Below are 26585 nucleotides of genomic sequence, written 5' to 3' on the forward strand. Positions count from 1 at the left end.
AAAAATAAAATAAAATAATAAATAAATTTTGTATCAGTGGTTCTTAAACTTTTGCATGCAAAAGAACCGCCAGCCATGCTCGTAAAAATGCATGATTTCATGCTACAATCACAGAGGTCTTAGGATAGGTGCCAAAAAGGTAAAGTTTCAACAAACATCCCTGGTGGTTATAATCTAGGTGATTGGGTGATCACCTCTGAGAAACACTGCTCTGTAATTTCTTTTAATGTCAATTTTTATGTACGGTATTCAGAATCTCTACTTAAGGTCATAATATATTTCCTATTAAGTGAACTATAAGCAACACACTTCTATGTGTTCAATAAATATTTTTTGGTTAACATATGGATTAGTAGGTATTTGATAATAATAATCGACATCTAGAAATGACTTTATAGCTCAGACGTCACTTTCAATCAATAACTGTTTGTAATCTGTTCCTCCTATCTATCCGTGCAGTAGACAGGCAAATAGTGTTAGCACTCTTATTTTACGATAAGGAATCTCGCAACATCTTGGCCATAGAATGATGGAAAAGCTACAATGGTTGAATTAAACAGACCGAAATTCAGGCAATGACTCTCCTACTCACTAGTTGAGGATAATGGGCAAGTCACTTGACCTGTTGGAGTTTGTTTGCCCATCTATGAAAAGGAGATAATACTCAAATAACAGGATAATAATTACCGACCTGTTAGTTTGTCATATTGTGGTGGCCTATTTGTTGCTTTGATGCTGGAAGCTATGTCACCAATATTTCAAATACCAGCAGGGTCACCCATGGTGGACTTCCAGATTAAGACAGACTAGGAAGAAAGGCTGGTGATCTAGTTCCAAAAATTAGTCAGTGAAAAACCTGTGGATCACAACAGAATAATGTCCGAAATAGTGCTGGAAGATGAGCCCCCTAGGTTGGAAGGTACTCAAAATACACAGTGGCCACAACAATTGTCTTGAACACACCAATGATCATGAAGACAGCACAGGACTGGGCAATATTTAATTCTGATGTACATAGTGTCACCATGAGTCGGAGCCAACTCAATGGCAACTAACAAAAATAACAGGAAGGATATGAGGATTAAATGAGATTATTCCTAGAAAGAACCTAACACTGTGCCAGGTAGTGCTCAACAACTATTAGTTTCCCCACTTTCCTACTCTTTCCATCACCAGGGCTGTCTTAAATCAATACGAAGCTCAGTTTGCAAAATCTATCCATTCAGCAATCATTTATTCTGTTGCTGCTCTGTTCCAGACACTGTGATTGTGCTAGGGATACAACACATAGCCCTCTGGGAGTTTACGTTCTAGTGGGAAATTATCTATGTCATCCTCTGGTTACCCCTTTCAAAACAGGAAGCAATGTAGTTAGTGTACCTTTCTCTTCTCACTTCTTCCAGTGAAACTGACACAATGCAGTATGGTCAACAGTGCCAGGACAAGAAAGACTATGTGGTAAGGAAAGGGTCAAGAAAGGCCCCATGAACAATGACTGGTTAAGAGATAGACGGAGAGAAGAGCATTTGGGGGACCTGAGGAAATTTCTATTAATAAATAGTGGGCCCATTAAGTGTCTTCATATACTGATGTTGCTGTTGTTGTTAGGTGCCATCTAGTCACTTCCAACTCATAGAGACTCTACGTACAACAGAACGAAACACTGCCTGGTGCTGCACCATCCGAACGATTGTTGTTATGCTTGAGCCCATTGTTGGAGCCAGTGTGAATTCATCTAATTGAGGGTCTTTCTCTTTTTCCCTGACCCTCTACTTTACCAAGCATGATGTCCTTCTCCCTTCTGATAACATGTCCAAAGTACGATCCCTTCTGATAACATGTCCACAGTATGTGAGATGTAGTCTCGCCATTCTTGCTTCTAAGGAGCATTCTGGCTGTACTTCTTCTAAGATAGATTTATTCATACTTTTGGCAGTCTGTGGTATATTCAATATTCTTTGCCAACACCATAATTCAAAGGGGTCAAATCTTCTTCAGTCTTCCTTATTCATTGTCCAGCTTTCCTATGCATAGAGGCGACTGAAAACATGGCTTGGGTCAGGCACGCCTTAAAGTCTTTCAGGTGACATCTTTGCTTTTTAACACTTTAAAAGGGTCTTTTGCGGCAGATTTGCCCACTGCAATGTGTCATTTAATTTCTTGACTACTACTTCCATGAGTGTTGATTGTGGATCCAAGTAAAATGAAATCTTTGACAATTTCAATCTTTTCTCCGTTTATCATGATGTTGCTTATTGGTCCAGTTCTGAGGATTTTTGTTTTCTTTATGCTGAGGTGTAATCTGTACTGAAGGCTGTGGTCTTTGATCTTCATCAGTAAGGGCTTCAAGTCCTCTTCACTTTCAGCAAGCAAGGCTGTGTCATCTGCATAACAGAGACTGTTAATGAGTCTTCCTCTAATCTTGATGCCCCATTCTTCTTCATATAGTCCAGCTTCTCAGATTATTTGCTCAGCATACAGATTGAATAAGCATGGTGAAAGGATACAACCCTGATGCACACCTTTCCTGACTTTATACCACACAGTATCCCCTTGCTCTGTTTGAACGACTTCCTTTTGATCTATGTACAGGTTCTTCATGAGCACAATTCCTATTCTTCGCAATGTTATCCATATACCGATAAAGTTGTCTATTTATTGTGCATTGGAAGTATTGCTTTATTACACCATAAAAAAGAAAATTACAGACCAAGATCTCTCATGAATATAGATGCAAAAATTCTCAACAAAATTCTACCCGACACAACTCAGCATCATATCAAAAGAATAATACACCATGACTAAGTAGGATTCATACCAGGTATGCAAAGATGGTTTAACATTAGAAAATCAATCAACGTAATCCACTACATAAATAAAAGGAAAGGAAAGAATCATACAATCATCTTAATTAACACAGAAAATGTATTCGATGAAGTCCAACACCCATTCTTGATAAAAGCTCTAAGTAAAATAGGCATAGAAGGGAAATTTCTCAACATAATACAGGGCATCTATGCAAAACCAATGGCCAACATTGTTCTTAACAGAGAGAGGCTGAAAACATTCCCCTAGAGAACAGGAACAAGACTACAGATGCCCTTTATCACCACTCCTATTTAACATTGTGCTAGAAGTCTTAGCTAGAGCAATAAGGCAAGAAAAAGAAATACAGGGCACACAAATTGGTAATGAAGAAGTTAAACTGTCCCTATTTGTGGATGATATGATACTATATATAGAAAACCCAAAAGACTCCACAAGAAAACTACTGGAACTAATAGAAAGATTCAGCAGAGTAGCAGGATACAAGATAAACATACTAAAATCAGTTGGATTGCTATACACCAATAAAGAGAACACTGAAAAGGAAATCAGGAAAACAACACCATTCATAATAGCCCCTAAAGAAATAAAATGCTTAGGAATAAATCTAACCAGGGATGTAAAAGACCTATACATAAAAAAACCTACAAAACACTACTGCAAGAAACCAAAAGAGAGCCACATAAATGGAAAAACATTTCATGCTCATGGATAGGTAGACTCAACATTGTGAAAATGACAATTCTACACAAAGCAATTTACAAATACAATGAACTCCCAATCCAAATACCAACAACATTCTTTAAAGAGATGGAAAAACTAATCACTACCTTTGTATGGGAAGGGAAGAAGGCCAGGATAAGTAAAGCACTATTGAAGAAGAAGAATAAAGTAGGAGGACTCGCACTACCTGACCTCAGAACCTACTACACAGCTACAGTAGTCAAAATAGCCTGGTACTGGCAGATACACTGACCAATGGAACAGAATTGAGAACTCAGATGTAAATTCCTCTACCTACGGTCACCTGATCTTCGACAAGGGCCCAAAGTCCATCAGATGGAGAAAAGACAGTCTTTTTAACAAACGGTGCTGGAAAAACTGGATGTCCATCTGCAAAAAAAATGAAACAGGATCCATACCTCACACCATATACAAAAACTAATTCAAAATGGATCAAAGACCTAAGTATAAAGCCAAAAACTATAAAGTTCATAGAAGAAAAAATAGGATCAACGCTAGAGGCCCTAATACATGCCATTAACAGGATGCTAACCATAACCAACAGCACACAAACTCCAGAAGATAAGCTAGATAACTGGGATCTTCTAAAAATTAAACACTTATGCTCATCAAAAGACTTCACCAAAAGAGTAAAAAGAGAACCTACAGACTGGGAAAAAAATTTTGGACATTACAAGGCAGACAAAGGTCTAATCTTTATAATCTACAAGAAAACCCAACACTTCTACAACAAAAAGACAAATAATCAAATTAAAAAATGGGCAAAGGAAATGAGCAGACACTTCACCAAAGAAGACATTCAAGTGGCCAACAGACACATGAGGAAATGCTCATGATCACTAGCCATTAGAGAAATGCAAATCAAAACCACAATGAGATATCATCTCACCCCAGCATTACTGGCACGAATCAAAAAAACAGGAAATAACAAATTTTGGAGAGCCTATGGGGAGATCGGAACTCTTATGTACTGCCGGTGGGAATGCAAAATGTTACAACCATTTTGGAAAATGATATGGTGCTTCCTTAGAAAGCTAGAAATAGAAATACCATATGATCCAGCAATCCCACTTCCAGGAATATATCCTAGAGAAATAAGAGTCATCACACGAATAGATATATGCAACCCATGTTCACTATAGCATTGTTCACAATAAGCAAAAAGATGGAAACAACCTAGATGCCCATCAACAGATGAATGGATAAACAAACTATGGTACATATACACAATGAGGTATACACAATAAAGAAGAATGATGAATCTGTGCAGCATCTCATAACATGGATGAATCTGGAGGGCATTATGAATGAAATACGTCAGTCAATCAAAAAAGGACAAATATTGTATGAGACCACTACTGTAAAAACTGATGAAAAACTTTACACACAAAAAGAAATAATCTTTGATGGTTATGAGGGAGGGGAGGGGTGAGGATGGAAAAACACTAAATAGACAATAGATAAGTGGTAACTTTGGTGAAGGGTAAGACAGTACACAATACTGGGGAGGCCAGCACAACTTGTACAAGGGAAGGTCATGGAAGCAACATAGACACATCCAAACTCCCTGAGGGACTGAATTGCTGGGCTGAGGGCTGTGGAGACCATGGTCTCAGGGAACATCTAGCTCAACTGGCATAACCTAGTTTATAAAGAAAATGTTCTACATTCTACTTTGGTGAGTAGCATCTGGGTCTTAAAAGCCTGTGAGCAGCCATCTAAGATACTCCACTGGTCTCACCCCTTTGGGAGCAAGGGAGAATGAAGAAAACTAAAGATACAAGGGCAAGATTAGTCCAAAGGACTAATGGACCACATCTACCACGGTCTCCACCAAACTGAGTCCAGTACAACTAAATGGTGCCTGGCTACCACTACTGACTGCTCTAACAGGGTTCACAATAGAGAGTTCCAGACAGAGCTACAGGAAAATGTATAACAAAATTCTAACTCACAAAAAGACACCAGACTTACTGGCCTGACAGAGACTAGAGAAACCCCGAGAGTACAGCCCCTGGACACCGTTTTAGCTCAGTAATGAAGTCACTCCCGAGGTTCACCCATTAGCCAAAGATTAGACAGGCCCATAAAACAAAACAAGACTAAAGGGGCACACCAGCCCTGGGACAAGGACTAGAAGGCAGGAGGGGACAGGAAAGTTGGTAATAGGGAACCCACGGTTGAGAAGGGACAGTGTTGACATGTCGTGGGGTTGTTAACCAATGTCATAAAACAATATGTGTACTAACTGGTGAATGAGAAACAAGTTTGTTCTGTAAACCTTCATCTAAAGTACAATAAAGAAAATATTGTTTTATTTCCTTATTTAATGTAGGAAAAACACAACTATTCTGGTAGTAGTGAAAGTATGGCAGAGATGCGGCTGAGAAAGTGAAGAAAGAAAATTCAAGAAAGAATTATAAGAAAGAGAATGAACTTGTTCAAAAGCAGTTCCCAGTGCAAGAGTTAATTAAAGAGACTGATTCTACAAGACACATATGAAAGAGTGCCAACACTGCATAGTAACACCAAGCATCACAAGAGCTTACATGCAAACCTCAGTCTGTTCCTGGTATTATGCATGAAACAGTTTCGGCTTTCAGTCGCCATGAATTACTCCATGAAGTCTTAGCAGACATCAGGTTTTTTGGCAGTCCCTAAACCAGAACAGGGATGGAGCAGGCAAGTACAGAGGACACAAAACCTGGCACAGCAGAGAATTAAACCAAGAGACTAGTGAGAAACACCACCTAGGAAACACGTCACCAAAATTACCAATAACTTTTCCTTTTCCTCTCACAAATGTAAGTTCATCAGCCTTTTGAACTAGTGATGGTGAAGTAATCAGTGCTCACTGGTTGGAAAAAATATTATGCAGAAAGCTTCACGGTAAGCAATCCTCATCCTGGGCACAGACTGCCCAGAGGGGTCACTTGTTTGAGCAATGTGTCAAAAATTAGCTCTCTTTTCCTGCCTCCCATCCTTCTCCCATTCTGAAGTTGTCCCAGTGCCAGTTTCCCACAGTATAACACAGAACCATCTAAAAATCTGGGGCAAAATACCAGTGGTTCCCCGAATCCCACGTAAAACTCTAACATGCTAGGTCACTGTCTTAGACCCAAAAAATGCTTCCCAGTACATACAAAAGGATTGCTCTCAATGATATTACTGATCATCAGTCTGACTGGGTCTAAATGGCATGGTCTCTTCCTCTATTGCCAACCACTGCTCCCCCCCCCCCCAAAATAGCAACAACTCAATTCTCAGTCCAATAACGTCTTTTCTCAGATGTTGTTCTCCCAGGGGGCAGAAGAATGAACTGCTACAATGCCACCAGCTCCTCTACAGTTTCTTTTAATTTAAAGTTACAACAGGAGGGAAGAAAAGAGACTTTCTATTAAGGGAAAACTCCCTGAAGGGTCTCTTAGCTGACAATCGAAGGACTGCTCATGGCAGTGATCAAATCTAACGCAACAAAGTGCTGGTGGCTCTGTGACTCACCACAGCAGGAGTTTGCGCTGAGGGCCACTTGAGTTCAGGGCTTTGTGGTGCTGCAAGTTGGTTTAGGAACAGTAACATGGGGGAGCAAAGACTCGCCAGGTGTTTGAGGCTCAAGATAAAATGCAGGCTTACAGTGTGTGTTGCTTCTCGACTGAACAGAAAGCCTAGAGGGGTAAGGAAATGAAGAGAACGGTTTTCTGTCTACCTCATGCTTTACGGCAAATTACCTGAAGATGGTCAAGGTCAGTTGGTCTATCTGGTGTGCATTTTATAACCTGATGAAAGTAAATGCTGAAGCAAACTGAGCTATTTTAAAAAGGCAAACATTAAGGATGCTTGCTTGCGTAAGCAATCCTTTCTAATTGTATTAAGTATCTATTGTTAAATATATTTATCATTACCTAATACTATTCGATGGGGCCCTGGTGGTGCTGTGGTTAAGCATTTGGCTGCTAACCAAAAGGTCAGCAGTTCGAATCCACCAGCCACTCCTTGAAAACCCTATGGGACAGTTCTACTCCGTCCTATAGGGTCCCTATGAGTGGGAACTGACTCAACGGCAACGGGTTTTGGAATGCTATTCAACTCATCGCTCAGTAGCATTTTGTGAATACTAAAAGGAGAGCAATATGTATTGAGCATTTCCTCTGTGCCATGTGGGGTATGGATTTACATAATCTCATATAACCTCATCTAGTCTTCACTAGGACTCTCTCGGTGATATTATCACTAGTCTCATTATTCAGTGGAGGCAAATAAAGTATCAGAGAGCTCAGGAAAATTGCCCAGGTCTTTTAGTGGCAGGTCCAACTGATCAGAACAAATACTATTAACCCCTAGGATATACTGCCAAAACACGACTCCACCACTCAGATCTCCTGTTGCAGGAATATAACCGACTGAGTGCCCCAAGAGCTGCTCCTAGGGTTCCAGCACCACGTGTGCACCAAGGCCATGCTTCCATGGGGTTGCTCCTAGCCAATGCCTGAGCACGGTGCAGGGGATTCCTTCTCCTTCTACAACAGCTGACTCCTCATCTGCCTAGGTAAACATTTCTTGGACTGTACTACCCTTGAGACTCTTCCTACCCAATCCTCCTTCCTTCCCTGTTTCCTGGCATAAGTGTCAAATCTGATCACAGTTGACAGGCTCTCCTGGCCTTATGCTCCCTACCCCAATAAATTTCTAATACCATCTTGGCATCAGCTTCTTGTTGGTGTTGTTGCTGTTGTTGTTAGGTGCCATCGAGTCAGTTCTGACTCACAGCGACCCTAGGTACAAAAGAATGAGAATCAGCTTCTTGAGGAACTCAAATTAATGCTACGACCAAGTCATTTGTTTTTTAAAGAGGCCTTTTCTTTACCTTTGATCAGTTGTACTTATGGACATATTCTCTGATTCACTAGGGAGAGAAAACAACCACTAAGTTTTCCATGTTACCTACATTACCTCTTCAAATCAGGCAATGGTATATTTATTGTGCCTTTTTCCTTGCACCCAATTTAAAACAAACATACAAACCTATGGAATATTCTTTGAAGAAACTACCAACTCCACATGGCAAAATATTACAAAGTCTGGTTTAGTTCATTTTCCAAATGGACTTTGTCTCTAGCCACATGTACTATTGTTGTTATCGTTGATAGGTGCCATCGAGTCAATTTCCCACTCATAGTGACCCTATGTACAACAGAACAAAACACTGCCTGGTCCTGCACCATCCTCACAATCGTTGCTATGTTTCAGCCCATTGTTGCAGCCACTGTGTCAATGCATCTCAGTGAGGCTTTTCCTCTTTTTCTGTGACCCTCTACTTTACCAAGCATGATGTCCTTCTCCAGGGACTGGTCCCTCCTGATAACATGTCCAAAATATGTGAGACAAATTCTCACCATCCTCACTTTTAAGGAGCATTCTGGATGTACTTCTTCTAAGACAGATTTGTTAGTTCTTCTGGCAGTCTATAGTATATTCAATATTCTTCACCAATACCATTATACAAAGACATCAATTCCTCTTCAGTGTTAACCTATTCATTGTTCACCTTTCACATGCATATGAGGCAACTGAAAATGCCATGGCTTGGGTCAGGCACACATAAGTTCTCAAAGTGACATCTTTTCTTTTTAACATTTAAAGAGGTCTTTTGCAGCAGATTTGCCCAATGCAGTACATCGTTTGATTTCTTGACTGCTGCTTCCACAGGTGATGATCGTGGAGCGAAGTAAAATGAAATCTTTGACAACTTCGGTCTTTTCTCCGTTTATCATGATGTTGCTTACTGGTCCAGTTATGAGGATTTTGTTTTCTTTACGTTGAGGTATAATCCATACTGAAGGCTGTAGTCTTTGATCTTCATCAATAACTGCTTCAAGTCCTCCTCACTTTCAGCAAGCAAGGCTGTGTCATCTGCATAACGCAGGTTGTTAATGAGTCTTCCTCCAAACCTGATGCTGGGTTCTTCTTCATACAGCCCAGCTTCTGGGATTATCTGCTCAGCATAGAGATTGAATAAGCATGGTGAAAGGATACAACCCTAACGCACACGTTTCCTAATTTTAAACCACACAGTATCCTCCTGTCCTGTTGGAATGACTGCCTCTTGGTCTATGTACAGGTTCCATGTGAGCACAATTAAATGTTCTGGAATTCCAAATCTCTGCAATGTTATTAATAATTTGTTATGATCCATACAGTCAAATGCCTCGGCATAGTCAATAAAACACAGGTAAACGTTTTTCCGGTATTCCCTGCTTTCAGCCAAGATCCACCTAACATCAGCAATAATATCCCTTATTCCACGTCCTCTTCTGAATCCAGCTTGGATTTCTGGCAGTTCCTGTCAAAGTACTGCTGCAATCATTTTTTAATTACCTTCAACAAAATTTTACTTGCGTATGATATTGTTCGATAATTTCCACATCTGTTGGATCACCTTTCTTTGGAATGGGCAGAAATATGGATATCTTCAGTCGGTTGACCAGGTAGCTGTCTTCCAAATTTCTTGGCACAGACGATTGAGTGCCTCCAGCATTGCATCTGTTTGCCGAAACATCTCAATTGGTATTCCATCAATTCCTGGAGCTTTGTTTTTTTCCAATGCCTTCAGGGCAGCTTGGACTTCTTCCTTCAGTACCATCAGTTTTTTATCATATACCACCCCCTGAAATGACTGAATTTCAACCAGTTGTTTTGGTACAGTGACTCTGTGTATTCCCTACCATCTTCTTTTGATGCTCTTGTGTCGTTCAATTTTTTTGCTCACAATATCCTTCCATATTGCAACTCGCAGCTTGAATTTTTTCTTCAGTTCTATCAACTTGAGAAATACTGAGCACGTTCTTCCCTTTTGTTTTTCTAACTCCAGGCCTTTCCACATTTCATTATAAATATTTTGTCTTCACAAGCCACACTTTGAAATCTTTTGTTCAGCTCTTTTACTTCTTCATTTCTTCCATTCACTTTAGCTACTCTCATTCAAGAGCAAGTTTCAGAGTTTCTTCTATATGCATTTTGGTCTTTTCTTTCTTTCCTGTCTTTTTACTGACCTCTTGCTTTCTTCATGTATGATGTCTTTGATGTCATCCCACAACTCCTCTGGTCTTCAGTCATTAGTACTCAGTGCATCAAATCTATTCTTGAGGTGGTCTCTAGATTTAGGTGGGGTATACTCAAAGTGTATTTTGGCTTTCATGTACTTGTTTTAATTTTTTTCAGCTTAACCTTGAACTTTCATATGAGCAATAAATGGTCTGTTGCATAGTCGGCCCCTGACCTTGTTTTGACTAATGATATTGAGATTTTCCATCATCTCTTTCCACAGATGTAGTCAATTTGATTCCTGTGTATTCCATCTAGTGAGGTCCACATATAGGTATTTCCATTGAATAGGTCATTGGTCTTGCAAAATTCTATCAAGCAATGTCCAGCATCGTTTCTATTACCAAGGTCATGTTTCTAACTACTGATCCTTCTTCTTTGTTTCCAGCTTTTGCAATCCAATCACCAGTAATTATCAATGCATCTTGACTGCATGTTTGATCAATTTCAGATTGCAGAAGTTGGTTTTAAAAAACGTTAATTTCTTCGTCTTTGGCATTAGTGGTTGGTGCATGAATTTGAATAACAGTCATGGTGTTCCTTGGAGGTATATGGATGTTATCCTATCACTGACAGCGCTGTACTTCAGAATAGATCTCGAAATGTTCTTTTTGACAATGAATGTTACATCATTCCTCTTCAGTTTACCATTCCCAGCATAGTAGACCATATGATTGTCTGATTCAAAATGGCCAATACCATTCCATTTCAGCTCACTAATGCCTAAGATAGCAATCTTCAAGCATTCCATTTCATTTTTGACAACTTTCAATTTTCCTAGACGCATACTTCCTACATTCCACATTCCAATTACTAATGGATGTTTGCAGCTGTTTCTTCTCATTTTGAGTCATATACATGTACTATAACTTAAGACAATCCAGAGGTGGATGACTGTCAATGGATGAAATCACAATATATTTTTTACTAATTTATATCTGCTAATAGGATATTTGGAGCCCTGGTGGCGCAGTGGTTAAGAGTTCGCCTACTAACCAAAAGGTCACAGTTCAAATCCACCAGCCACTCCTTGGAAACCCTATGGGGCAATTTTACTCTGTCCAACAGGTTCGCTATGAGTCGGGATTGACTTGATGGCAATGGGTTTTGAATAGGAAATTTGAAAGAATAACAAGAACAGAAGTCTAGAGTTAGGTCCTAAACTTTATATCTGCCTTTACCTATTATGTAGGATAAAATGTTAATTACTGAAGGAACGTTTATATGAATAAAAGATAAAATTCACATTTGCACCAAATACAGCATCTTAATACAACCACATTGTCAGAGATCATATATAGACATTAACGGAATCACTATTTTAAAGTGCTGCTCTCAGCCTGAAGAAAGTGATAGATTTTTTCTTCTTAGACTCAGATAAGTTCAAAACTAGTACAAAATAAAGCTTCGACATGATTAATTATCAGAACAAAGATCCACTGTTTTTTTTTTAATGGTTCATTTTTAAAATATGGTTATTTAAATGTATTCTTTAAATGTATTCATTATTTCCTAATTTTTATTAGAATCTAGACTTGACCAGGAGGGAGAGAAGAATGTAGCTAATGTTTACTGGGCACCTATCTCATAACACCTACAACGCTAGGAATTTCACATACAATATCTAGTGTATATAATTCATACAAAATCCCTTTAATAGAGAGCATTATAATCTCTAGCTTTAGAGGTTAAAAAAAGGGGACAGAGCATTGAATGCTCAGAATGCAAAGTAAAGTCTTGGATGAACTGTAAGTAGACCTAAATGGAGGAGCTCCAACAGCTAGAGGGCTAGCTTCTTTGTCTTCCTAGTTCTTCACTGAATTCCCTTTCCTCCAAGACTTCAATTGGTACTGTAGTGACAACAAAAGTGCCTTGAGCTACCAGTAAGTACCACCTGGAAGTCAAAACAGAGCTTTCCCCATGCCTTTGATCACATCACTACTTGTCCCTTTGGATATGGGATATTATATAACGGTTAAGTAATTAAATGACAAGTAACTGAGCATCAGAAATATAATCAGGTGTTTTTTAACTCATAGTGAACTTTAAGCAATAGAAAATGAGTGGACATATACTTGTAGAATTCAATACCACTACTACCATCATTACCATCCCCAAGATCCACTGTTTTTTTTTTTAATGGCTCAGTTTTAAAATATGGTTATTTAAATGTATTCTTTAAATGTATTCATTATTTCCTAATTTTATTAGCATGCTGCCCTTATTCCATGTTACCTTTACCTATGGATAGAACAATCACTTGCTATAAAGTATGATCTTGGAAAAAACCCTGTGCTTATATTTCCCCTGGCCACTTACTTGGCACTCGTAATCTCTGTAAGTAGACAGTCTTTCTCTAAGGAATTGCAGGGTCACAGTAAACTTAAAAAATAAATAGAAAACATCTAGTTAGAGAATTAAATCATATGAGCTATTAACACCTTTGAATTAATTAGTTTATGAAGCCAGGGGCTAAATTGGGCCAATGGGACAGGATTTTGGCAACATTCATCAAAGTAAACTGGGCCCATTCTGAAGTTCAGGGCCCTGATCAGGTGAGCATTCTAAAGAAACTATGCAGCTAAAGAGTAGAGCCTTGGAGGAAACAATCTAAAAATAATTTCTCTAACTCATAAATCAGTATAGGTCTGACCTTACCTTCATTTTAAACACAATGAAATTAAATACATATAGAAAAAAGTGTCTGCCCAAGGACTGAGTCTTCAGGTCTCCATTTCTCCCCCTTTAAATATTGAAATTCGTTATTTTCAAACAAAAGATTTAGTTCTTGTTTCATATTTTTAAAAACTTCATTTTATTCTTCCATTAAGAGCAACTTTTCATGGAAATAAAGTCTTGGTATAACTGAAGATCATTAAATAACTTCTTCACATCTAAAATCCTTCTCATAAATGTCAGGTATAAGTGATTATTTATATTACATCACATACAGAAAATAAACAACAACAAAGACCCTACTCACATTTGAGAATCATTTACTATTCCAAGTCCCCAAGCTCCCGCAAATGGGAAATGCAATAACAAGACTGATCATAATTGGATTAAGAACCATAATTCTTTAATTCATTCATCAAATTGAGGGATTTGGAACAGTTTATTTACAGAGTTGTTTAGACAGTTTCATGTAGTGTTTTTTAAGATAAACCAAAGTGCCTTTCTGAAACCAGTTTCAGATCCCAAATCATTAACATGTGAAAACCAAATGTAGACAATTTACAAATGGGTGTTTTAAAACAATGCTTGGAACAAAACTGGACTTTTATTAACTATCTACAAATCTAAGATCAGAATATAGTTTATTTGAAACAGCCAAGCACTTTGTTCGCCTTTAGAATAAATCTACATTTCTCAGAGTAAAAAACTGTGGCCAGTTCGTGAAGGAATGCGTTGACTTCAGGCCTAGATAATCAAGTTTTCTAGGTTGCTTTCAAAACTCTAATTACAGCATTCTGTACCATAGGAGCTGATCTGATACTGGATCAATCATCCAGGTTATGCCAATCAATCATATCCAACAATTATATCTGCTGGAAATCTAAATAGCGTTCAACATTAGAACTCTAAGTTATTTGAAATTCAGCATACTTTAGATTACTAAAAACAAGTTTTATCCTGCCCTCAATATTACACTTTTTTAATATAATTGGAACGTACCTTCAAAACAATGATTACTTACCACTCAGAGGAACAGAGTTTTTACAAGATAGCATATTCTTTTAAACATTATATCATATTCTTAATTTACTTTATAAGAAAAATTTTTTACAAACATTTAAATTCATTCCTTTAACTCAGAAATGAAAATTTTAAATTCTCCCTACCCCCAACAAGGACAAGATAAATAAATAATAGAAACTGTCATACCAGTGTATAAACTTTACTCTTTCGTTATTTGGAAACCTTTTGTTATTTACTACTATTTACTCCATATGTTCCATAGACAGCATCTCTGCAAGCGTATACTCTTTTTTTTAAAAAACCATGTGTCAGCCTAAACAGGATATGCATTTACATGTATAGAACTAAGTTAACTTGAAATAACCACTGGATCTCAAATGTTTAGTTATTTACCAAGTAAGTTTGAGAGTTTTGAATCCTGTATATAACACACCATTCAACCAAAAGTGCTTAAGCTCAGCAACAAATCTAATCCAGGGTTTCTGTATAAAAGTGGTGCAGAGTTTAAGCTTCCGAGTTTGTGTCAGATTGGTTCAATACTGCCCTTTCAAAAAGGCTACAAAAATAGATTTTTTTTAAACCAAGAAGCAAACAGACAAAAAACCTTGCTAATTCTTTATATATAAGGTTGTTAGAAGACCACTGAAAAGAAAGAAAAAAAAAAATTCCAAGCGAGTACACTACTATATAATTAACACAAATAACTAAATAATTATGCACATCCCTTCCCACCCCCACAATTAAATGTTTTTAAACAACTCATGTGATGAAAGATCTACCTTTTAGGCAAACAAAAGCAATCCCCACCAGTTTAAGGATTTAAGGCTGTATTGCATCAGTTTTAAGTGATGCTTATGATTTTTATCTCGGATAGTTCTGAGGAATAAACAGTTGATGACATAATTTGCAGGAGAACTTTGCACAATGCCTAAGAGAATTTTCAGCATAAGTACTTAGGATTTTAAATCATTGTGGCTGAATTTATCTAGGCGTCAGCCTCAGAGCTATATTTAAATCAGGAAGAAGCACCCCCAGAAACTGTGTTCTATGTATCTGCATTTGAAACCAGATTCCTACCCTATCTGAGCTAACAGCAGTCCACATACAGCTGAATTCCTTTAAAATTAGACAGTTCAAAATTGAGCAGTTCTGTAAGGAGTCGAAGAAATGGTCCTCCTTTTAAATGTTTTAAAAGTCAAACTTAAAAAACATTTCCGTATACTTTAAAACCAGCTGGCCCTTAACCTAATCACTCTCGGCAATCCAGCCCCACTCCTGCAATCCTGATCAAAAACTCTCCTCTTGTTTTTCTGATTGAAACGTCCATTTCCTTCAAATCTCCCATACGCCTACTTCATTGGTCTATTTGTGTGTGTGTGTGTGTGTGTGTGTGTGTGCGTGTAAGGGTACTAGGGTCCATTATTTATGAGCAGCAAGAAAACAAATCACTCTGTCTAGTCCCTTTGCAGATTCCCACACTTATTACCCAAAATCCCACAGATTTCCCTTGGTCTTACCCTTAACTAAAGAACTGTGCTGAGCCTGAAGGCAGTCCCAAGGGAAATCTGCTCATGCCCTTCTTAACAAACCACTTTGGATATCTGGATATCCTGAGGCTCTCAACTGGGTCAGAACAGACCCCTAAACTTTTCTGAAGAAGTGCAGTTGCCTGCCACCAAGAGTGCCCGGATTGGTTGACAATGAGAGTATCGCTCTGCATATCCACAGAATTCCTCATTTTGACCTGCTTTAGTTGAAAAGGGAAGACATTAAAATGAATTCACATTCCTCACACGTTGAATTTAGTTACAGAGGCCAACATATTGGCCAACATCTGCACACAGGTCAATCTATTTATTAATATATCCGCTTTGCAAAGTGTAAGAAAAATGACTATTAAAATATGTAAACAGTTGTTCTACAGTGCTTCGTGTGCACCCGACGCCAACAGATCAATACTCAACAAACTGCTGCTGTCAAATGCAAACATTTCCAAATTCAATTTGATTTCAACTCTTATAACCTCTTTTCCTTGCCTCTTATTTCTGTAACCCCAACGTGCTAGGAAGATTTCCCAAATCCGCGCTTAAAGTGACACAACACGTGAGTGATCTTCACTTTGTACACTTAGGGGAGGAGGGAAGTAGTTGCAATTAAAAGAAAGCTTTCGGTCTCTGAAATCTCTAGAATCCTGAAGGATGAGACTAGTTTCCGAAATTCGGGGGCGGGGGGGGAGAGACGTGGTAGCGAGAGGGATTGTAGAAAGCGAAACAAAAAGACGTTGAGAAGGGGAGTATTAAGGAGCTTCGTCCAACTTTTAGGGTCTGTCCCTTGGCGTTAGCCGAGATGCATGAACTTGCCCAGGATTCTCCCCGCACTCCTACCCTCATCTCGCAGCACCACCTCCACTGCCAAACACAAAAACAATGCCGGCAACAGTACGCAGGCTCCCCAACAAAAAAATAAAGTTGGCCCACTTCCTTGTCTGGGTTCAAGCCCACACTGTCCAGGGGCCTCCTGGACAGCCGCCCCCCAATGATGACAGGGACACTTAAGTCTCGAGACGCCTCCCGCCTCTTCCTTACCCCCAGCCCAGTCCCCCTCCCTCTGTACTTGAGGAAACTCTGGTGCCGGCCCCCTCCCTCCTCCGCCGGATCTCCAGCTGGAGCCGGGAACCAGCGCTGAGTGGCGGGCAAGGCAAGCGGCAGAGGGGAGCTCTGCGCCTTGGAGGTCTGCCCACAACAATATCGGGACGAACAACAAAGTTAAAACGCTGCGATTCACGCACCTTACCCGATCTCGTTAAGGTCTCCTCTGGCGTGGGATGCAAAGTGGCACAGTGGCGGGCTGGGGGCCCCCGGGAGGAGGCTGGAGATGGGTTTTGGTGGTTCGCCTTTTTCACTGTGTGTGGGGTGTGTGTGTGTGTGTGTGTGTCTGTGTGTCTGTGTGTCTGTGGTGTGTGTATGTGCGCGCGCGTGTCCCTCTCTCTCCCCCCGTCTCTCGCTCGCTCGCGCTCCCCGTGTTGCTCTCAAGGACGAGGTGAAATCCCTTTGCTGGTCATGAGGCGGCTTCAGAGACAAACAACACAATGCGAGTGCAAATAACAAAAGGCAAAAAGACAGTGGGAACAATGGGAGAGGCGAGGGCAGCGCACCAGCCGGCGGTCACCGCAGCCCGGCGCCCGCCGGGGGAGGGGGGGGTGCCGCGAGGGCGGAGGCGGGCACCGGGGTGGCGGGGGCAGCGCCGGGGGCTCCTGCTCCCTCCAGGTCGCCCCGGAGCTCCCGCAAACCCACCCTGACCTCCTTCCTGCAGCTCGCCGCCTGACCGCCCTCTCTGTCCATCCGAAGGGAAGGAGCCACAGAGTTTTCTTTCGCGTCTGCTGCAGAGTAACTAGATTGTAAATAACGCGGTGATTACCGACACCGTGCAGGAATGTTTCAAAAAAAAAATCTGCCCTCCACTTAAAGAAGTGATAAAATGAAATGGCAGGAGTAGAGGGAGGCAGAGAGAAGGGATATCTCTAGATCTCGATGGAACTCGAGTCGAACGCATCTATAAATACGCATTCATGTTTAGTCAAGTCCCCTTTGTCAACTTCTTCCCGGCGCCGAAACCTCGCCCGCTGCCCAGAAACCATTACCTGGGCCCCTTCTTGCCCCCCTACCCCTTTTGCAAACAGTAAATGTCGCAGGGAGGGCGCGCGTGGGGGTCTGCGGGTGTCCGCGGAACCTTCTGGGAGGCGAGCCGCCGTTTGCCCAGCGCGAAGGCTGGAGCAGGGAGAGGTTCGGTTTTTAAAGCGGCCACTGCCTCCCTGAGCCCGGCTCTGCGCCCGCAGGTCCCCGCCGCCGGCTGCTGCCGCCAGCACTGTGCACCCACCTACTCCTGTGGGGAAAGAGAAAAGTTTTGAGGCGCTCTCATTTTTGTCTCCGGGGTGGTTGAACTGGTTTTGTTTTGCGTGGGTGAAGCCAAAAAACCAATGCCCAAGACCAGGGAATGATACTGAGAAGTGAATAAGGCTCGGCTCTGGGCTTCGAAGCTCCTTCTTCTGCGACACTTGAGTCCGTGAAGCCGAGAGAGAGACCCTCAGAGTTACAAACACCATCAGAAGAAACTCTGCAGGTAATGCCCTGAGCATAAACTGGGGCTAATTCAAGTGTGTGCTCTGACAGCTCCCGGGCTGCTCCAGCGCTTATCTCTTCTAATCTTACTTTCATTGACTTAAAACAGCTGCCTGTTTGCCAGGGGAAAAAGAAAAAAAACTAATAAATCTCAAACCAGGGTGGGGCGGGGGATGCTTACAGTGATCTTCTAGAACTGGTGTCAAGAAAGAGGCGGGGGAGGGGTAACGAGGGAGGCAGAGGATTTGGAAGAGGGTGATGTGATGGAGGACGGGACTGAGAAACAACAATTTGAGCAACACGTTTCTTTTTCTCGCTGTTCCCTTCACCACGCCTTTTGCGTTATGCTGCTTTGCATGTTCTCTGTCCTCATCTCTGTAATTTTCTTCAGACGCTCATCCATTGACTGCGTCGTGTCCCTGGGCACCTCCAGCATTTCCCAGAGTGCAACAACACCACCAGGAGATCAATGACCACATTCTGTTTATTCTTCACGCGCCTGGAAGAACAGGGCACTGGAGGAGCATGGGAGAGAGGCTTAGGGCTTGCTTGCCTGTCTCAGTGTGTGAGCTCTCTCAGACTTTTTCCGGCTGGTTTCTAAAAGGCAGTTAGTAAGCAAATATAGTTTCTTAATGCACGCAATATATTCACCTAGAAGTGGTACCTCCTTTCTCACCCTTTCCACCCTTTGTGGGCTTGTTTCTGGAGGTGGATTGCTAATACCTGAGATTTTGCACTTGTCTAGGGTGGAAACTTTCTGGGATGTTTGACGATTGATTATTTGGTACCTGTTTTCTAAAAACGGCTAAACACCTTTCCTTGGAACGAAAGTGAGAAATGCAAATCTTAATAACTCCAGACAAAAATTTCAAAGTGTTTAAGCACAGTTACTATTCACTCCCACAAAGAAAAGCTTCCTCTTCCACAAATATTTGATAGCAGAGAGCCCAGTAATTAACAGAACAATCAAATAAGCTCAAGACTTTCATGAGGACTATCATCAGCTTAGAATGTATAAGCAGTGTAATCATTTGCTGCTTGGATATAGCTCTAGATATGGCATTCTAAATGTGTATCCTTAAACAATTTGACTATGTTTTCTTAAGTATTTAATGAGAGAGACCATGGATAATAATAATAAACAGCTGGATCAATGTGGCCTCACCAAGTGTGTGAAAAAATTCTCTGTGTATGTGCAAGAAACACCTTCCCTGTATTTATTCTTCCTCACATTTCATATATCATGCAAGCTTCCAGGTGGAGCCACCTGTATATATGGCTTAATAATCTATCAATAGTTGTACTACACCTTCAATTTAAGTGTTACTTTTCTTAAGAATTCTTGACATACTTTGAATGGTTTGTTCTCATAATACCTATGTAGTTGCTTTTCAAATAAGCTATTACTATGTCAGGCCCAGATCCTTAAATAGTATGTAAGAGACATATCAGGCCTAGCTACCAACAAAATTGCCCCTCACTACTTACTATATGAAAATACAAAACATTTGCAAAGGGATTGCCGTTTATGGTGAATATTCCCTGAGTTTTAATCCCTTTCTCTCTGTATACTCAGTGAAGAAGAAGGGACAGATGAGTCTCCATCTGGGTCTCAGACCAATCAGTCACAAACATGCCTGCTTAGACTGACCCCACCGTGGAGAGCAGAGCCACCTCCTCAGGGTTCAGCTTCTACTGTTTCTTTAGTGTAACAGCTTCTGGGAGGAACACACTATTGGCAGGGGAAGGCTAACTGGGCAGAGGAGAGAAGATGGAAAGTTTCTAGCTGCTTGGTGAGATAGTAATGAAACTTCAATTATGCCAACCTTTTCTCCCCTTGTGCTCCTACAGGCAACAGAACTTTCAGCCACTTATGGTTATTGAAACCACATGCCCTTAGGACTAACCTGTGATCATTATATAGCAACAGCAAAGCTGATCGAAAATTTCCAGTGGGATGTTTGTTTGTGATGGGCTTTAAAATATATATATATGTATATATATATACACACACCCACATTTGAAGTAGGACTGACACATTAAAGATCAGTATTTCCATTTATCAAGCATTTACTATATTCCAGGCTCTTAGCCGAGTGCTTTTTCACATATTTTGTCTCTCATCACCACAAACTTCCAAGAAATGTTACATTCCTGTTCTGCAGATGAGAAAACTGAATCTCAGAAAGGTCAAATTACTTGCCCAAGACCACACAGCTTCTAAGTGGTTATACCTGGACGCGAACCCAAATTCGTCCAGCTTGAAGACTATGCTTTTCCACTTCTCATTTCTGACATGTACGTTTCCTATTAGGGCCAGTTTTCAGTGGAAAATATCATTTCGCTAAATGGGTTGAGTTAAAATACAAAATTCATACGATGGACTCTCCAGACATGAGCTGGTATTTTCACTCACACTGATCACTGGTAACAGTGAAATTTCCAAGAAAATTTAAATTTGCCATATATAAGTAGGTAGCACAAATTGTTAAGTGCTTGACTACTAGCCAAAAGATTGGCAGTTTGAACCCACCCATCGGTGCCTCAGAAGACAGACACACCTGGCGATCTGCTTCATAAAGGTCACAGCCCTGAAAACCCTATGAAGCAGTTCTACTCTGCACACTTGGGGTTGCCATAAATCAACAGCAAGTAATAAGAGAAACTTATATGTACATACATTAAAAAAAAAAAGCCCAAACCCATAGCCATTGAGTTGATTCCGACTCATAGTGACCCTATAGGACAAAGTAGAACTGCCCCATAGGGTTTCCAAGGCTGTAATCTTTACAGAACAGACTGCCATTCTTTCCCCTGCAGAGCGGCTGGTGGGTTCAAACCGCTGACGTTTTGGTTAGTAGCCAAGCGCTTACCCACTGCGCCACCAGGGTTCCTTAACAACATATATATGCTATATATTAGATGCAAAATATTCTCTAGCTTCAAGACTCATGCTCTTAACCACTTTACTATACTGCCTTTCAATATTTATTTTTACATGTATATGTAACATACATTCATATATTCATATATAGATGCATATATTCATATACAGATGCACTGTATACATAGCTCTCAAAATACAGGAAAAAATAAAGGCATACCAACCGAGCTTTGTATCAGTCTATTATCTCCATATTCTAGTTTCCTTTTTAGGGGAACCAGTGGTAAACTGGAAATATTATCAACAAGAAAGGGCTTTACAATTTGTCCAAAGTATTCAAGATTCTCTAAAAATTTGTGAGGCAATCTCAATCCCTCCAACGTATTTGGAGATTTTGAGGGAATGTTAGGAAATATTAGGCGTATACAATATTTGAATCCCGCTGATTTACACAAGGTTCATTTTGAATGTATTCATTTATGTTAAAAATAAGACAAGATGCTTGAGAATCCTAAAGAATACAGACAGAGAGATACTGATAAACATGAAAACCTATGAATTGAGAGGTGGAGGGAAACTTAAGTGATGCAAGAGAGCAAATATGCCATCTTAATGGTTATGACTTAATTCATTTTTATTTTTTTAAAAAATCAGGGTGTTAGCCCTCACCCCATTAACAAGAGGGTACTATAAAATAATGATTTAAGTTTAGTAATTATGAACTCCAGCACTGACGCACTTCAAAGGAACCCTAAATATTTTGTAAGATTCCTAGATACATGAGTGGTCTATTTTTACCTGTTTCATCAAACTAAATATGCATATTAAAAGTGATTTTCTCCAAATCAATTAGCTTTGAAAAAGTATTTTGAAGTTTCCTTTTCTTTCTTTCCTTTTCTTCGTAAACAGGATATAAAGAATTATCTATAGAAGGAAAAAAAAAATAAAATAAAAAATAAACCGACAACAATCTTTGTTCCTTGGGTGCTCTTAATCCTGACAACTTCTGAGATACCTAAACTATCAAGTTGACTGGGCCCAATGTGCCTCTTAAAAAAAACTGAAAAAGACACCCTACACCTAACAGATGCCACATATTAAGTTCTTACTGAAAAAAAACTTTTAAAGCCCTATTACAGATACATATGTTTTCATTTAAAAACTGCTATGAAATCGAGTGTTCTTTTATTTAAACATTCCCCTGTGGTTCTATGAATTAAGGATCGGTAGTACTGTATTAACAACTGAGAGCCAGACTGAACTAACTGGTTAAAAACAGTTGGTAAAACTGCCAACACTGGTTTTGTTGCCGAAGTTGACGGAAATGTGAGGCAACATATACATTAAAAAGTGGATTATAGTTTTTGAACTTTCCCACTTGAGTAAGTATTTAGAATGAACCTTTTTTTTTTTTTTTTATTTCAGCTACAGTTTTGAAAAGGGGAGATAATGTATAAAACCCAGATACTTTACACAACCAAAACCACAACTGCACTACTCTTACTAGTGAAGAGTGTTTATTATTCTGATTGTTAAATTTCCTATTCCTGGGAGAAAAAACAGGAGAGAACAACAAGTATGCTTTTATTCAAGTGAAATAACATGTAGCCCCCACATCTTGTCTCTTAATTTACTGTTTTTCAATTTGAATTCTTTCCTTTAATTTTATATAATGAGTATACAATGTGGGGGGATTTAGGCATAAACATATAAGAATAGTTGCTTCTAATATGTGGATTTCTTTCAGGCTTAGCTTTCTCAATATATTTCGTGTTCTCTATTGCTACAAAAAATTTTATCATAAATATATAGAGAAGGAGGTTTACATGCAGTGAGATACATTGATTTTATTTGTAAGGAAAGGGGCAATGATTAATATATTTTGCTGATGTAAAATTGATAACAGAACTAATTGTCAAGCAAAGAAATAATATTTTAAGCTTGAGTTCCAGGAGACTTTTTCGATGTTTAGGTCTAGGAAATCATGATGACTCCTGTTTCTATTACTTCCTTAGGATATTTGGTGCTGTTTTACAACTGTATTATATAAAAAGTGATATATGGTTAACAAAGGAATTACAAAATCACATAAAATGAGGAGGTTGTTAAAAACATCACTAAAAATATCTATTATTTTAATTTTGGAAAATTATTTAAAGAGAACAAATTACATTTCATTCTCCAGGTATCTGGGGCTTTCACCTCCTGTCTTCTCATTGATGCTAATGTTTTTAAACAAATTTAGAATTTAATTAACAAGTTGATTTAAGACAGAATATATTAAGTATTGCACTCTAAACTACACTGTTTTGCATGCCCAAAATGGCTGCTTTCCTGCTGACTTTTTCCAGGACAGAAAAATCAATTGGATCATACTCCAGTGAGCAGATTTGGTCAGAAATTACTTTTGGTTACTTCACCCACCTTCTTGATCATACAATATACCTCCTAACTTTTCAGCTACTTTTTATTTTTGTTGCCTAAACAAGTAAATGATCAAGCATTTATATAGTGAAAACTATTTTAATCCTGTAGGCAGTTTCTGAGTAGTAAGTGTTTACCTGATCCTAGCTGGGACCGACAATGTACTTTCCTGTCTTCCTATAGCAGGAAATTACAACATATAAAGCCTCATAAATTTTTCAATCCAAAAAGAAATGAAAGAAAGAGTGAGATGATTTGTCCAAAACAGGATGAAGGACAATGAACCTGCCTGAGTGTGGTATTGTTTCCAGGGCAGAGGGGAGGTTTCAATGGTTACCCAGTCATCTGCACAGCTAAGATGTTTGAGAATGTTGAATTGGCTTGAAAAAAGATAAGGAGAAATCCTCAAGTTAGCATTAAATAAGGCTATTTTGCCTGGGTCTATGTGTACAAAACACTGGAGAATCTGGAGGACTGAGAAAAACAACGAAACTGACTAACACGTTGGAAACAGGGCCAAGAGGGTGGGGACACAGGAGGAGACAAATGGTGGGCGGTTGAATAACTTTCCTCACAATTTTTTTAGGATAAAGATATTGAGCTTCTGTTCTCCAACCTCAAAGAGAACAGAGCTAGACATAGCATAGAGCACTGGAATAGACGTTAGAAGACCTGGATTTGAATTACAGCTTATTACTATTTCAAATTAAAATAATAAGAAAAGCGAGATAAAGGGATAAGAGAGCAGAGGATAAGATGGAGTCAGGAGACAGTACAGCACACAATGCGCTTCTCACTTCAAGGTTCTATCTACTTCATTAGCACTATCTATTAACAACCTACTTGTGTCAAGGACTGTGCTAGAATTGAGCCACGTATTTGACTATAACCTCCCCAGCAGCCAAGAAGAAGGAAAAAGGATCAATTTCAATACCTACAATTGTTAGTGAGAAGCACCATTATTCTTGACACTAAGACCAAACTTTTCCTGTGGATCTTCTTAGTAAGGACGCTGAAGTAATGTTAAAAAAAACTTCCTATCAGGAAAGACAGTAATAAGTTTCAGAAGACTGTTCCTTATAGTTTCGGTTGGGAGAGACACTGCTCCAGGTCAAGCTGGGTATACCAACAATACAATGCTCTGATCAGTCTGTACACAGGCCACTTTCCAAGGTTATGTTCGCAACAAGCAACCTTCAGGGAGTGAGATAATAATTCCCTTCAAGACAAAGAGCAGGTTTACATACTGCTTAGTATAAAAGCAGTGGATTCTCCAAGCTTAGTGTTCCTCATCTGTAATGCACACCCTCTGATGCATCACTCTAACCCTGATCATTCCTGAATATACTAAATCTTTCCCCTAATAGCAACACTGGGCCAGCCTGGGTAGTCCACTCCTTGGGTGGCAGCCAGACAAAAGTGGACCTAGAAGGTTTAAGCTTAATTCTAGTCCAGCCCTCAGGATTCTCTTTGGGAATTGACAAGGTCTTAGATCACAAGGACGATGACCACTTGGTTGAGCACACTGCTTGCCTAAGTGGCCTTGGGTTACGACATGTATGGTGAACAAGGCTGCAACCACTCAGTGATGCTGCCCCTGTCGCTTAATCAAAGCAATGCAGTGGTGATCCAAATCAAATTTCACAACAAATCCCTAACCAGAGTGACCTGTGTTATATAAGCCATGGGCCAGGGACTATCTCTCCATTGTGGATGGGGGTTGTTTTATTGGGAATCCAACAGTTATTATTGACAATGATACCAAAGATCAGCAGGTCAGTCTAAACTCTATTGCACATGTAGTAATGGGTAATAGACTGGCCTTGCACTACATCCTGGCTGTCTGAAATAAGACCTGCTTGTCCCCCTGAGACTTATGCACAGTTGACTGGGACTCTCAGGGGCATAACTGAGGCCTATACCTCTGGTTGGTCTCATCCCGCTGCTTAAAGTAGAGTGAATAGACTCCTTTACTCAATGCTATATGAGACAAATTGAACAGATTTGGTCCTAACCTCTATAGCTGATATTAGAGGACCAGCATAGAGGTCATTTAATAGATACTACCCTCAAGCTTGGAGTCCCTGGATGACACAAATGGTTAATGCTGTCAGTTGCTAAGCAAAATATTGGCAGTTCAAGTTCACCCACAGGTGCCTCAGAAGAAAGGCCTGGCAATTTACTGCTGAAAATCAGCCACAGAAAGCCCTATGGAGCACCATTCTACTCTATCACACACAGAGTTGTCATGAGTTGAAGTCAATTCAAGGGCAACTTTTTTGTTTTGTTTTGTTTTACCCTCAAACTTACTCATATTGGACCTGGAACTGGTGTCACTGGCAGAAGTAGTTATGGAGCTACTATTATCTCTCAGGTATTATCCTAGGTTCTAAAGATTCAGTGATAACCGAGAAAGATCAAGTCCTCACTCTAAGGAATTATTAATTCTATGGGAGCAAGACAGATACTAAGGAGGTAAATAACAGAGAGTGAAAAGTTTCTTAAAGAAAATGAAAGAATATGTGATGATAGTGATCAACTAAGGTAATTACTTTGGGCCAAGAATTACTTTTAATTACGAAAGGCCTTCTTAAAGTTATGACTAATGTCCGGGGGCCAGTTGCCAGTCAAGTCCATTCCAACTCATGGCGATCCCATGTGCAGAGTAGAACTGTGTTCCATAAATTTTTAAAGCTGTGACCTTGCAGATGCAGATTTCCAGTCCTTTCTTCTGAGTTGCCTCTGGGTGAGTTCGAACCGCCAAACTTTTGGTTAGGAGTCAAGTGCTT

The 26585-nt window shown here is 39.8% G+C and overlaps 1 long non-coding RNA gene across 1 annotated transcript in view; it reads right to left on the bottom strand.

Moving 5' to 3' along the window:
* The window catches only part of LOC111821863 (uncharacterized), a 227856-nt gene extending 210539 nt beyond the window's left edge, over positions 1–17317 (bottom strand). Inside the window, exon 1 of the long non-coding RNA XR_002825200.1 lies at positions 17159–17317. This is a non-coding gene — a long non-coding RNA (uncharacterized LOC111821863). The remainder of the gene's footprint in view (positions 1–17158) is intronic.
* Positions 17318–26585: the final 9268 nt, after the last annotated feature.

Source organism: Trichechus manatus, unplaced genomic scaffold (assembly GCF_000243295.1).
Source record: "Trichechus manatus latirostris isolate Lorelei unplaced genomic scaffold, TriManLat1.0 scaffold00112, whole genome shotgun sequence".
Lineage (NCBI taxonomy): Eukaryota > Metazoa > Chordata > Mammalia > Sirenia > Trichechidae > Trichechus > Trichechus manatus.